The sequence below is a fragment of the Macaca nemestrina genome, chromosome 7, assembly GCF_043159975.1.
Source record: "Macaca nemestrina isolate mMacNem1 chromosome 7, mMacNem.hap1, whole genome shotgun sequence".
Classification (NCBI taxonomy): domain Eukaryota; kingdom Metazoa; phylum Chordata; class Mammalia; order Primates; family Cercopithecidae; genus Macaca; species Macaca nemestrina.
Window position 1 is genome coordinate 76255533 of NC_092131.1, and position 13173 is coordinate 76268705.

A 13173-nucleotide genomic window follows, 5' to 3' on the forward strand; every position below is an offset into this window, starting at 1 on the left:
ATTGGTACTGTGAGATCTTAAACAAGAGATACAATATCTTCAGCCTCAGTTTCTTCATAGTTGCTATGAAGGGCCAGCACAGTGTCTGCCACACAGGTGGTACCCAAGAGGCATTCATTTTCTCTCTGCATTCATTCTACATTTGTCATATTAAACAACTCTATTTTCTTTTAAATTTAAGTAGGTTTTTGGGGAACAGGTGGTATTTGGTTACAAGAATGAGTTCTTCAGTAATGATTTCTGAGATTTTGGTGCACCTATCACCTGAGCAGAGGGGGTGGGAGGGGGTGAGGGATAAACAGCTCTATTTTTGGGTGGAAAAAGAGGGCTTTACTTGCTTGACTCAGTTTCCAACACAGATAGGAAGCCCAGCAGTTCAGACCAACACTAAGAATAGACAACACTCTCTATTTAGCAGCAACACACCTGAATTACAGACACGGCGTTTGTGTGGGAATCAGCTCTGGACTACTAATTTCCCAAACCCAAACCTACAGTGGCAGAAAAGACAGCTGAACTCAGAGCAAGAGACAAGTCTTCATTCTATTTCTGTTACTAGCTAGTTTTTCTTTCTTTTTTTTTTTTTTTACCGTAGGCAAGCCACTTAACATTTAACCTGTGTGTCTGGCTCCAAATCTACAAAATGAGGGCTTTGACCAGATAACACCCAAAGTTCCTTAGAGCTCTCAAAATTCTATCTTTTTATAGTTTGGGTTCATGCTGTTTGTTAACGTGTGTGACCACTTCTACTCCAAAAGCCACAGGGCCCTGCTGCATGTCCTCCACCTTCGTTCAAGCCATGATTTGTTTCCTCGGTTAGTGGCTCCATATTAACAGCAGTTGCACAAACAGAATCTAAGTGAGCCAGGCTGCCAGCTGTCACTGCTGTATCTTCTGCTTACTCTGGAGATAGGCTGAAGCTGTGTGATCTGAGAATAAATGGATCTGCCATGAAGGTAGGATTTTATTGTGAAAATGAGTTTTCTGATGAGTTTAAAGCAGCAAAAATACTCTGAAGGCTGTTTTATACCTAAATCGTGCTATATGAATTAAAAAGTAAAACACAACCTCCGATACTTCAGGTTTTAGTTTCTTGTGGCTGATGTAAATTTCACTTAACTCCCAACTGACATCCCCAAAAACATTTTTTTGGATCAGAATTCAAAATAAAATAGGGGCACATGCCAATTGTAGCCCCATACAAACCAATGGGGGCAAGGGCTGGTTTTATAGAATGTTAAGCGCTCACGAAACTAAGGGTTTGATTCATCACTGTAGCTTTATAGTTTCCTCAACACTTAGCAGTGTTTTGTACCTAGCAGGCTGGCAGCCGTTTGCAGGCAGAGATGATACTTCATTCATATCTAGCACAGTGCACTGGTATATTGGAAGTACATGTATTAGTTTGCTGGGGTTACCATAACCAAATACTGCAGACTGAGTGGTTTAAACAATGGAGATTTATTTTCTTACAAGTTTGGAGGCCAGAAGCCTGAGATTGAGGTGTCAGCAGGATTAGTTTCTTTGAAGGCCTCTCTCCTTGGCTTGTAAAAGGCCATCTTCTGTCTGTGTCTTCTCGTAGTCTCCTCTCTATACACACCTGTCCAAATTTCCCCTTCTTATGAGGATACTAGCAAAATTGGATTATGGCCCACTCTAATGATCTCACTTTAATTACCTCTTTATAGACATATCTCCAAATATAGTCACATTCTGAGGTACTGAGGGTTAGGACTTCAACATATGAATTTGGAGTGGTAAGCGGGATAATTCAGCCCATAACATATGCTGAGTAAGTAGTGTATGCATAAATGGTGGATGGATGGGTGGATGAATAGGTGGACAGATGAATGGATGGATGGATGGTGAATAACCAGGTGATCAACAAATACCTGATGCATTGAGTAAATTTACACAATCACTTGTGGAGACTGGGTTTTACTATAATATCACCCCAAAGATTTTAAATTATACATTTTAATCCAGCCTTACAAGAAAGTTTAAAAATCATTGCCTATCAAATTCTATCAAGCTAACAAAAAAATAGCCACACCCAGACTTACTAACGCCATTTCCCTATCCTAATCATTCCCATCTTTAATGACTTCCTGTAGCTGAGAGAATATCAGTATTTGCCTACAACAAATAACTACTACTTCTCCCATGAATACCTACATACTTAAAACCTTTGCATTAAGAAAACAGGAGGCTGGGCACGGTGTCCCGTGCCTGTAATCCCAGCACTTTGGGAGGCTGAGGTGGGTGGATCACTAGGTCAGGAGATGGAGACCATCCTGGCTAATACGGTGAAACCCTGTCTCTACTAAAGATACAAAAAATTAGCTGGGCATGGTGGTGGGTGCCTGTAGTGCCAGCTTACTCAGGAGGCTGAGGCAGGAGAATTGCTTGAGCCCGGCAGGCAGAGGTTACAGTGAGCTGAGATCGCACCACTGCACTCCAGCCTGGGTGACCGAGCAAGACTCCATCTCAAAAAAAAAACACAAAAAAACAATGATTAAGAGGATAGTTTTAGTTAAATCTGTTGCCTGATATTTCATTGTTTGTTTGCTTTTAACTGAACCCGACTAGTACTTAGTTTGTAGGTTGCCTTAACACTTTGATTCCATTCAACAAACTACAGAAATGCCCCATAGAATTGAAGGTAAGAGGAAATATCCCTACCAGGGACCTCAAGGAATCTTCCTTCTGATTCATCTGGTCACTGTGAGTGTTTGTTACATCTCTAATGATACAGAAATTCACAAGCCTCCATCACCAACATTCCTTCTTTTTTTTTTTTTTGAGACGGAGTCTCGCTCTGTCGCCCAGGCTGGAGTGCAGTGGCCGGATCTCAGCTCACTGCAAGCTCCGCCTCCCGGGTCCACGCCATTCTCCTGCCTCAGCCTCCCGAGTAGCTGGGACTACAGGCGCCCGCCACCTCGCTCAGCTAGTTTTTTTTGTATTTTTTAGTAGAGACGGGGTTTCACCGGGTTAGCCAGGATGGTCTTGATCTCCTGACCTCGTGATCCGCCCGTCTCGGCCTCCCAAAGTGCTGGGATTACAGGCTTGAGCCACCGCGCCCGGCCAACATTCCTCCTCTATTTTTCTGTCTATCAGATGAAGTTGGTCATATGTACACCTATCAAGGGAGCTGTAGGTACACATCTAGACAAGGGTCAGAGGAGTGCCTGAGCTCCCCTGTCCTGACCTTGATGCCCTGAGTCATGTTGCTGGCTGCAGTTCTGACTCAGAGCTGCCATAGTATCAGCCTACATCATGACAGGAAGTGCTACCAGAAGTCATGCTCAGCTCTACTGAATGAACTGTTTGTCACAGCTAGTATGAAACTGATTCACTGGTGTCATGGGACCATGTGGGCACTCATTCATTCATTCATTCTTCAGTCATCCACTTCCTACTGGAATCTTGTCTAAGAGAAAAGCCATAGCATAGCATCTCTTGAAACAAGTGTGATACTTTTAAAAGTTCTGTTATGATTTATACCATTTTTGTCCTTAAAAATTATAACAGAGCAATAGATGGGTTGTATGAGTTCTATCTGTATAATATATGATTTAGGTATTAAAATTTAAAGACAAATTTATGGAGGTCTTTTGTCTGTGACAATGATGAATTATCTTGGCTCTGATCCTTGGACAAACTGGCTACACTAAACTTAGAGTTAACACATGCGGTGGTTCTTCTGCTGCATTCCCTGAGGCTTCCTGAGACAGATACTATGAATGAATATTTTCACAGGTATTGCTAGGCATGATGTCACTTGATTTTGACTCCAGGTGTAGGATGGGGCCCATGAGGTTCTAGGTTCCCCTTCTGCAGAGTTCCTTCCCCATTCCTACACACCCAGACATTTGTAACGGGAATTGATCAAAATGTATTCATGTGCTATAACTTCTTGTCAGGGATTCAAACCAAGTGATTTCTGACCTCTCTCCATCCGCCTCTCTTTTTAAAATATGTTTTAATTGTCTTGTTTTAGACATGTTTTATTGTAAACTACTTCACATTCTTTTTGAGAATAGGTGGCATGTAAACGATAGTGAAGAAAAACCTTCAAGCCAGCATAACATTCCCAGAGCACAGAAAGCTCAGTGAGGAGGGGGCAAGGAGAGGCTGGTTGCCCTGGGGCCTACCCACTAGGTGTACCTGTCACTCCCACCATCAGGCTCTGTCCTCTGCAGGCTGAGGGATGATGGAAGACAATCCAGAGGTCTGTTAGGAGCCCCACTCTGTCAGAAGCAGAGCATCCAATTCACTCAGGCTTTGCTCTACTGACAACTTCATGTCACAGAGGGACAAGGATGTTGTAAGAGAGCTACTGCTTGGATCTAATTTTGGCCATTGAAGGTGAACTAGGTGGATAACACAATGGAAGTGACTGGCACTTAGACAGAAAAGGACCTTGTCACCATATGATTCTCAAGAGCCAAGGAAGTGAATGCGAGCCGTCTATGTTCCGGAGACTGCAAGAATAAAGAACTATACAAGCCCAGAGAAAAGAAGGTGATTCAGTGGATTAAATCTCAGAGGGCAGCAGAATGTGGAGGCTAGAGTACATGCTCAGGAATCTGGACAGACCTGAGTCAGGCTCTTGGTGCTGTCCTACGGCTGTGCAAATGTCACCTCTCTGTATCTCAATTTCCTTATCTGTAATCGTGAATAATAAGACCTACCTTATATGTCAACAGTGAGAATTAAATGAGATCACATATATAAAGCCCCTAGTATGGTTTACAATTATGATGAACACTAAATAAAGGTTATTGTTGTTATTATTGTTACCATTATTGCAGACTTCCTGTGTGTAAGACACGAGGCTAGACGCTCTTTGATTCCATGGTCAGAGACTCTAATCATGTAGAACTTGGTTCTAGAAAGATTGGAGGCTCCATCTAATTTAATTCTGACTCTACTCTGGAGAGGAGGAAGAGAGGGAACTATCTAAATAAATTACTGTCTCCAATGAGCTTATATTTTACAAGGACACTCACAAAGGCAGGAAGTAGGAATTTGCAGCTGACAGCAGATACAAAGGAGTGGCATAAAAAGAAAGGATCAAGTCACGGAAGTAGAAGGCTGGGGCACAAGATAATGCACACATAAAATACAATGAGAGCCATTGGGGTGGGTTCGGAACAAGAAAAAGAACAAGAGAAGAGTTGGCCTCCTGCTTAGGGCAGATGATACAGTTAATTTAGAGATGATACAGTGAAAATAGAATTACTCAACTCCTAGTTTGCTTCCATCTTCTTTATCAGGAATGACCTTTGAGCCAGAAAGAAGAGCAAAAACATGGCCAAGAGGAAATTAAAGTCTGTGATAGTGAGAAGATAGGAGGAGAGCACCTGGCTGCTGCATTTAAGTCTCCAGGCTCAGATGAATTACATCTCAACACCATCTGTACATGCACCCCAATACTCACTGCAACAGGAACAGTAAAATAAGAAGTCCTAGGACCCTAAAATAACAGGAATTCATTTACAATATCTGACATCTCAAAAAAATGGAAATATTATAATATATGAGACTTTATGAAGCATGGTAGAACTTACAGAAACTTGCAGAGGGGCAAATATCTCAATTTTATTAACGGGGACTTCTAGCAAAATTCTAATGCAGCTTAGATACTTTGTGTTGACGAGGAAGATGAATGCTGGTCAGACTAACCTCATCTCCTCTCTTACAGGGTTCCTCAGGTAGTAACTGTTCCATTGTCTAGTTAGAAAATGGTGACAAACAAGTGTGCACACTTTCTTTGTGGACAAGGTAGAGAAATACAAGCTCCATGATAATACAATAAGGAACACTCAGAGGATCTCAACTATAATCCCCCAAAAGGACTGGAGAACAGGATAATATTATTCTCTACAAAGATGTGAATGGGCACATGACTTGGTCTTCAGTGCCTCTCTATACAAAAACAGTAATGACTTGCAAGACAAAGGAAGTTTGCTGACATCTGCTGGGAGAACGATCAGGAGGCAGCTGGTGAGGTGGAGGAGGGGTTGAGAGCTCAGGCTGCAGAAGTAGAGAACTGTTTGAATCCCAGCTCTACCACTTACTAACTGTGTGATGTTAAAGAAGTTACTTACACTCTCGGACTCAATTTCCCTATCTGGAAAATGGGGATAATGATTGTATCTACTTCACTATATGAGGTAGATTAAATTAGTACGTAAAGCATTTAGAACAGTACTTGATTATAGAAATTGTCATTATAAATAGGATCCCAACCACTTCTGTCAGGAAGTGATGGAATCTCACAAGATGAAAGCTATACAAATAAGATATTGACTATAACTTATACTACCCCAAAAGGAAAACAACCTAAAAGTCTAACAACAGGAGACTTATAGTACATACATATGATAGAATATTACAGCCATTAAAATCATGTGGCAGGCAACAAAAGCAAAAATAAACAAGTGGGACTACATCAAATTAAAAAGTGTCTGCACAGCAAAGGAAACAATCGAAATGTAAAGGCAGCCTACAGGTTGGGAGAAAATATTTGCAAATCATATATTTGATAAGGGGTTAATATCTAAAACATATAAGGAACACACACAACTCAAAAGCAAAAAAATGAATAACCAGATTAAAATACAGGCAAAACACCTGAATAGACATTTCTCCAAAGAAAGTATAAAAATGGCCAACAGGTATATGAAAAGGTACTCAACATCACTAATCATCAGGAAAATGCAAATCAAAATCACAATGAGATATCATCTCACACCTGTTAGGTTGGCTATTATAAAAAGACAAGAGATCAGTGTTGGCAATGGGATGGAGAAAAGGAACCCCTTTGCAATGTGGTGGGAATGTAGATTGGTGCAGCCAGTATGGAGGTTCCTAAATAAACTAAAAATAGAACTATAATATGACCTGGCATCCTCTTCTGGGTATATACCCAAAGGAAATGAAATCACCGCCTCATAAAGATAACTGTGCTCTTATGTTCACTGCATTATTCACAATAGCCAAGATATGGAACAACTAAAGTTGTCCTTCAACAGATGAATGAAAACAGAAATTTAAGGGTGGAATATTAGTCACCCTTAAAAAAGGAGATCCGGCCATTTGTGACAACATAAAAAGGACATTATGCTACGTGAAATAAGCCAGACACAGAGAAAATATTGTATTATCTCACTTACATGTGGAATCTTAAAAAAATCAAATACACCGGGCACGGTGGCTCATGCCTATAATCCTAGCACTTTGAGAAGCCAAGGCGGGTGGATCACAAGGTCAGCAGTTCAAGATCAGCCTGGTCAATATGGTGAAACCCTGTCTCTACTAAAAATACAAAAATTAGCTGGGCTTGGTGGCGGGTGTCTGTAGTCCCACCTACTTGGGAGGCTGAGGCAGGAGAATCGCTTGAACCCAGGAGGCGGAGGTTGCAGTGAGCCGAGATCGCGCCACTGCACTCCAGCCTGGACACCAGAATGAGACTCTGTCTCAAAAAAAAAAAATCAAATACATAGAAGCAGAGAGTAGAACAGTCATTACCAGTGGCCAGGGGTGGGAGAATAGGAAGATGTAGATCACAAGGTACAAATAAATAAGCAAATAAATATGTACATAAATAAAAATATAGTCATGTTACAGAAGAATATTTAATTACTCTAATAAGGAAAATGAATCAGGGAAAGGGAAAGGAGAATGATGGAGGCAGAGGTACTGTTTGGGCAAGGTGGTGCCTGAGAGAGGGTATGGGATCAGGTGCTGAAATGGACTGAGCCATGTAGCGCTGGGAAGAGCAAAGGCTCTCAACAGGAAAGAGTTTGAAGTGGAAAGAAGCCCTGGAGATGGAGTAGGTAAGCAAAGGGGAGAACAGAAGGAAACGAAGAACGAAGTTGGAGAAGGCCCATCACACAGGCCCCTGCAGGCCAGAGTAAGGAGCGACTGGGGTTTCATTTTATGTGATATGGGAAGCCCCTGGACGACTCTGAGCAGGAGACAGTCAGGATTTTAAAGGATCACAATGGTTATTTTTTGGAGAACAGAGTGTAGGGGAGTAAGAATGGAAGCAGGGAAACCAGTTTTAAGGGATAGTAGTTTAGTAGTTTTACAGCAGTTTAAGAAAAAGATAGCGGTGGCTTACGTTGGGAAAAAATGGTGAAAAGTGTCAGGCTCAGGATATATTTTGAATGGCAAACAGCATGATCCTAATTTTATAAAAAAGAAACATAAACACATATTGGAAATATATATATGCAGATATTAATAGAGGTTATCTCTGGATCATGCTATTCATGGTAACTGATTTCCTTCTTTGTATGTTTCTGTATTTTCAAAGTTTCCACAACAAACTTGTAGTATTTTATCAGAAAAAAAGAAGATATTTTTGGAAAAAAAATCTTTTTTTTTCTAAAAGGAAAAATCAAAGGCAGGCCAAGTGAGGTGTGGACGAGCAGCAGCCTAAGTAAAGAGATGTCAAGGATCTGACTGACTACAATTTCAATACTGACAGTGTAAATGACTAGCAGAAATAGTAATGTCTTCTAAGACTGTAGGTAATAGGGCATCATGCACCCTGGGGAGGAGGTGATTGTTCCCTTCCACTCTGCTTTATTCAAGCCCACCTGGTATAGCATATGCAGTTCTGGGCACCAACATCTAAGACCCAATTGAGGCTGGGTGTGGTGGCTCATGCCTTAGCTGGATCTTAGATTGGATCTTAGATCCCAGCATTTTGAGAGGCTGAGGTAGAAGGATCACTTGAGGCCAGGAGTTTAGGACCAGCTTGGCCAACATAGTGAGACCCTGTTTCTACAAAGAATTGAAAAAAAAAAAAAAAAAGCTGGGCATGGTGGCTACTTTAGTGGCTGAGGTGGGAGGATCCTTTGAGTCCAGGAGTTTGAGACCTTAGTGAGCCATGATTGCATCACTGTACTCCAGCCTGGGTGACAGAGTGAGAACCTGGAAGGAAGGCAGGAAGGCAGGAAGGCAGGCAGGCAGGAAGGCAGGCAGGCAGGCAAGCAGGCAGGCAGGAAGGCAGGCAGGCAGGAAGGCAGGAAGGCAGGAAGGCAAGAAGGCAGGAAGGCAGGAAGGCAGGAAGGAAGGAAGGAAGGAAGGAAGGCAGGAAGGAAGGAAGGAAAGAAGGAAGGAAAAAGGATCCAACTGAACGAGAGAACAGTCAGGACTGGTAGGGGCCTTCAAAGCATGCACTGTAAAATAAGGGGGGTAGTTACCACCCACTGAGCACTCACTCTGTGTCAGGCACTTAAAACATGTGCAGTATTTAAGATATGAGATGCTCACTTGAATGGAAGGAAAAGGGTGGCAAATGAACATTTTTTGAACACTTACAGAGCCAGGGCTAATCACTTTTCATACTTTAGTGCATCTAATTCTCACCACAACACTCTGAGATAAGCATCTCTGTTCTATAAATTTGAGTTAGGGATACAGTATTGCATCACTGTGGGCTCTGGAGCCCGAGAGCCTGTGTTCAAATCCTAACAGATATGTGACCTTAGGCTTACTACTAAGCCTTCCTAAGTCTCAGTTACCTCATCTACAAAAAGGTGGCCTTTTTGTAGATGGGGTTGTTTAAAGACTAAATTTGTTAATATATTACAGCACTTAGCACAGTACTGGGCAAATAGTAAGGTCAATAAACATCAACTGTGATTGTTAAAAATGTGACTAAGATTAACCAATGAGTAAGCTGGCAGCCAGTGGAGAACAAAATAATCTGAGGTCCCTGGGTATTCATTTGGTGAAGTTTTGTCATAGGGAAGATGTTCCTACTGACATCAGGAAGTAGAACCAGGCTGGGTGACTTGGTTCATGCCTGTAATCCCAACAATTTGGGAGGTCAAGGTGAGAGAATCACTTGAGGCCAGGAGTTTGAGACCAGCCTGGGCAACACAGAGAGATCTCGTCTCTAAAAAAAAATAAATAAATAATAAATTAGCCAGACATTTTGGCATGCACCTTCTGATATTGTGGCATGCACCTTCCAAGTCCTAGCTACTTGGAAGGTAGAGGCAGGAGGATCACCTGAGCCCAGGAATTAAGAGGCTGCAGTGAGCTATGCTCTCACCACTGTACTCTAGCCTGGGCAACACAGCAAGACCCTATGTCTAAAAAAAAAAAAGTAGAACCAGACCCAGTGAACAGAAGTGTAACAGGGAATCTGGTAGGAAGCAACCTGAAATTAAATAGACAGTTACTTTTCTGTCTAAGTGGACACCAATCTTCCCCATTTGATGGAGTCATTAAGTGGCCACTCTTACTTATGATGCTGTAAGATATTTAACACCCTGTTGCCCTGGAGAGGAGAGTCTAGTAGAAGCTAAGTGTGGCCTGACAAAGCCTGCCCCTCCTTATTCCCTGTTATGCAGAGCTGGTCTCTGATGAAAGATGGAACAATTGCAGGGAGGTCAAGGAGCCTCCTAGGGGGAGACATTTTTAGAATCTTCCTGGTGGGTTAGGATAGACCCCACAAGAAGCCCAGAGGAGAAAAGGACACCAAAAATTCCAAAGGGGAAACTCACCATGAGAAAAGGGACAGTCTAGACTGATGATCCAGTGTTACCAGCAGGATTAAGGATACCAGGGGTATGAGGAGGCTGCTCCCATGTATCCCATGGCTGAGACTAGAAACCCTTCTGGTTGTGGGTGTGATTGGAGAACAATGATTGAGCACTGTGAACTAAAAGAGCTGTAATCTTGAAGTCCAAGTCCTAGATCCATGAAGAAGACCTAGGTCAGTGAGAGAATCCCTGCAGCAGTGGGGGAAGCAGCTGCTGGCTTGTGTAGAGCCAGTTTTCAATATTACCCCACAGGAAGAAGCAGCAGTATTGGCAGACCACTTGGACTCCTCAGTTTTTTCTCGGCTTGCTTTTAGAACTGGGACTGGCCCTTTTGGAATGAATTAAGACCAGACTGTTCTTGGCAATCTCGGATGTTTAGAAGAGGTGAGAGGTCGTAGGGCCTTAACAGAGATATTGGGCTTCCTATTAGTATTATCAGGAAGATGTTCTGGCAACTAATAGGGGAATAAAAGATATATCTATTATTTGTACTCCCCAGGTCATTAAAGTGGGTTATATCATGGGTTATATCAGTTGTATATAACTTAGTAAAACTTAAGCTTAATGTTAAGGGCTTTCTAAAAACCAGAATTAATAATAATAATAGCAGCTAGTATTTACTTGCTGCTTACTATATGCCAAATTCTACCTCCCTTAGCTCATTAATCATCACAAAACTCTATGAATGTCAAAGCAACACAAGAGTCCATGGATGGATAAATGGATAAACAAAATATGGCATATATATATATATATATACACACAAAAGAATACTATTCAACCTCAAAAAGGAGGGAAATTCTGACATATGCTACAAAATGGATAAACTTGGAAGACATTATGCTAAGTGAAATGAGCAAGTCACAAAAAGACTATATTTTCCACGTATATAAGGCACTTAGAGTATAAAAAATCATAAAGACAGAAAGTAGAATGGTGATTCCCAGTGGCTGGGAGGAGGTGGAAATGGGAGTTATTGTTTAAGAGGTATAGAGTTTCCATGTTGCAAGATGAAAAGAGTTATGGAGATGGATGGTGGTAATGATTGCAGAACATTATGAATATATTTAATATTACTAGACTGTTCACTTAAAATTGAGTAAGATGGTACATTTCATATGTATTTTACCACAATTTTAAAAAAATGTTAGGGAAAAAAACAGCTCTGAGTTGTTTTTATCACCATTTTACAGATAAGGAAACTGAGGCAGAAAGAGGCTAAAGTATCTTGTTCAAGGTCACACAGTAGACATGGGTGGGACAAGAATTACATGATAGGGTCTCCTGATCACAGAACCTATTCTTTTACCTCTGTCCTCTTCTCCCTTTCTGTAAAGACGGAGAGATGCAATGCCCCATGGGGATGCAGTTGATGGGATTAGAATAGATGGGTGGTTGGACTACAACACCTATAAAATCTATTTCTTCATTGCAGCACTTCCTTCCAACCTTAAGAATTTGTGTGCTTCATTTAGCCCTACAGAATTACTATCAAAATGAACTGTTTGCTAGGGTTGGAAAACAAGCTTAGGAACTACTGCTAAGGAATATAAAGATAAACCACATATTGAGTTGCATTCTAAGTCTACAGGTCAAACCTATTACAACAACCTTTAGAGAAATAGCATTTGTTCATCCAACAAATATTTATTACATGCCTTCTACATGTATTGTTCTAGGTGCTTGGTATATAGCAGTGAACTAAATGGACAAAGACCTCTGCTTTTGTGGATTTTACAGTCTTGTGGGGGAGAGAAAGTAAACAGTAAACATAGTAACTGAGTAAATAATACAGTACATTAGGAGGCAATAAGTACTTAATCACAGCTGCAGTTTTAAATTAGGTTGGCAGGGGAGACCTCATTGAAAAGGTGACATCTAAGCAAAAGCTGAAGGCGTCAGAGGCAGCCACATGTGAAAGAAGAACATTTCAGGCAGAAGAAACATCCAGTGCAAAGGTCTAAGACAAGAGTCTGTGCGGCTGGAGCTGCTACAGGGAGGCCCATGTGACTAGGGCAGGGTTGGGGAGGGGGTGAGGAGTGGGAGGTCAGTGCAAGCAGTGAAGGAGGGGTTGATTATACACGTCTTCCAGGCCACTTTTAAGACCCTGGCTTTACACTGAGTGAGATGGGGAAGCACTGCAGGGTTTTAAGCAAAGAAGTGACATGATCTGACTCACATGGGATATATTAAAACACACTGTATTTAACATTGTTTTGACTTGAAAAGATTCTTTATCCCTGAGATCACTGCTCATGAGGAAACGGAGCTTACATCTAAGCAAATGTCATCACGACGTGCTGAGAACCCCACTGATCCTGTGAGTGCAGTGGAAGGAGAAGGAGTTAGGGGAGTTGAGTAAAAATAGTTGTGTCACTTTGTTCAAAGAACTGCTGGGAGGAATAACTAATAACAATAGCTGTAAAGGTCACTGCAAATATTAAGTGCTATCAAATGCTAACTACTATTTAAAAATAGAAAGCCTGTCATTATTCTTTGGCCCAGGAGTCAGGACCTCTGGCAGCCTGCACCCCTCGGCCAGCCTGTTAATGTTTCAGTGCCTTTAAAGGACTTTCCCATCAGACTATGTTATCTGATGGCT

At 41.6% G+C, this 13173-nt stretch overlaps 1 protein-coding gene across 1 annotated transcript in view; it reads right to left on the minus strand.

Moving 5' to 3' along the window:
• LOC105477943 (NUBP iron-sulfur cluster assembly factor, mitochondrial) overlaps positions 1–13173 on the minus strand; it is a 483889-nt gene that overhangs the window by 139690 nt on the left and 331026 nt on the right. The gene's annotated exons all lie outside the window — the stretch shown is intronic.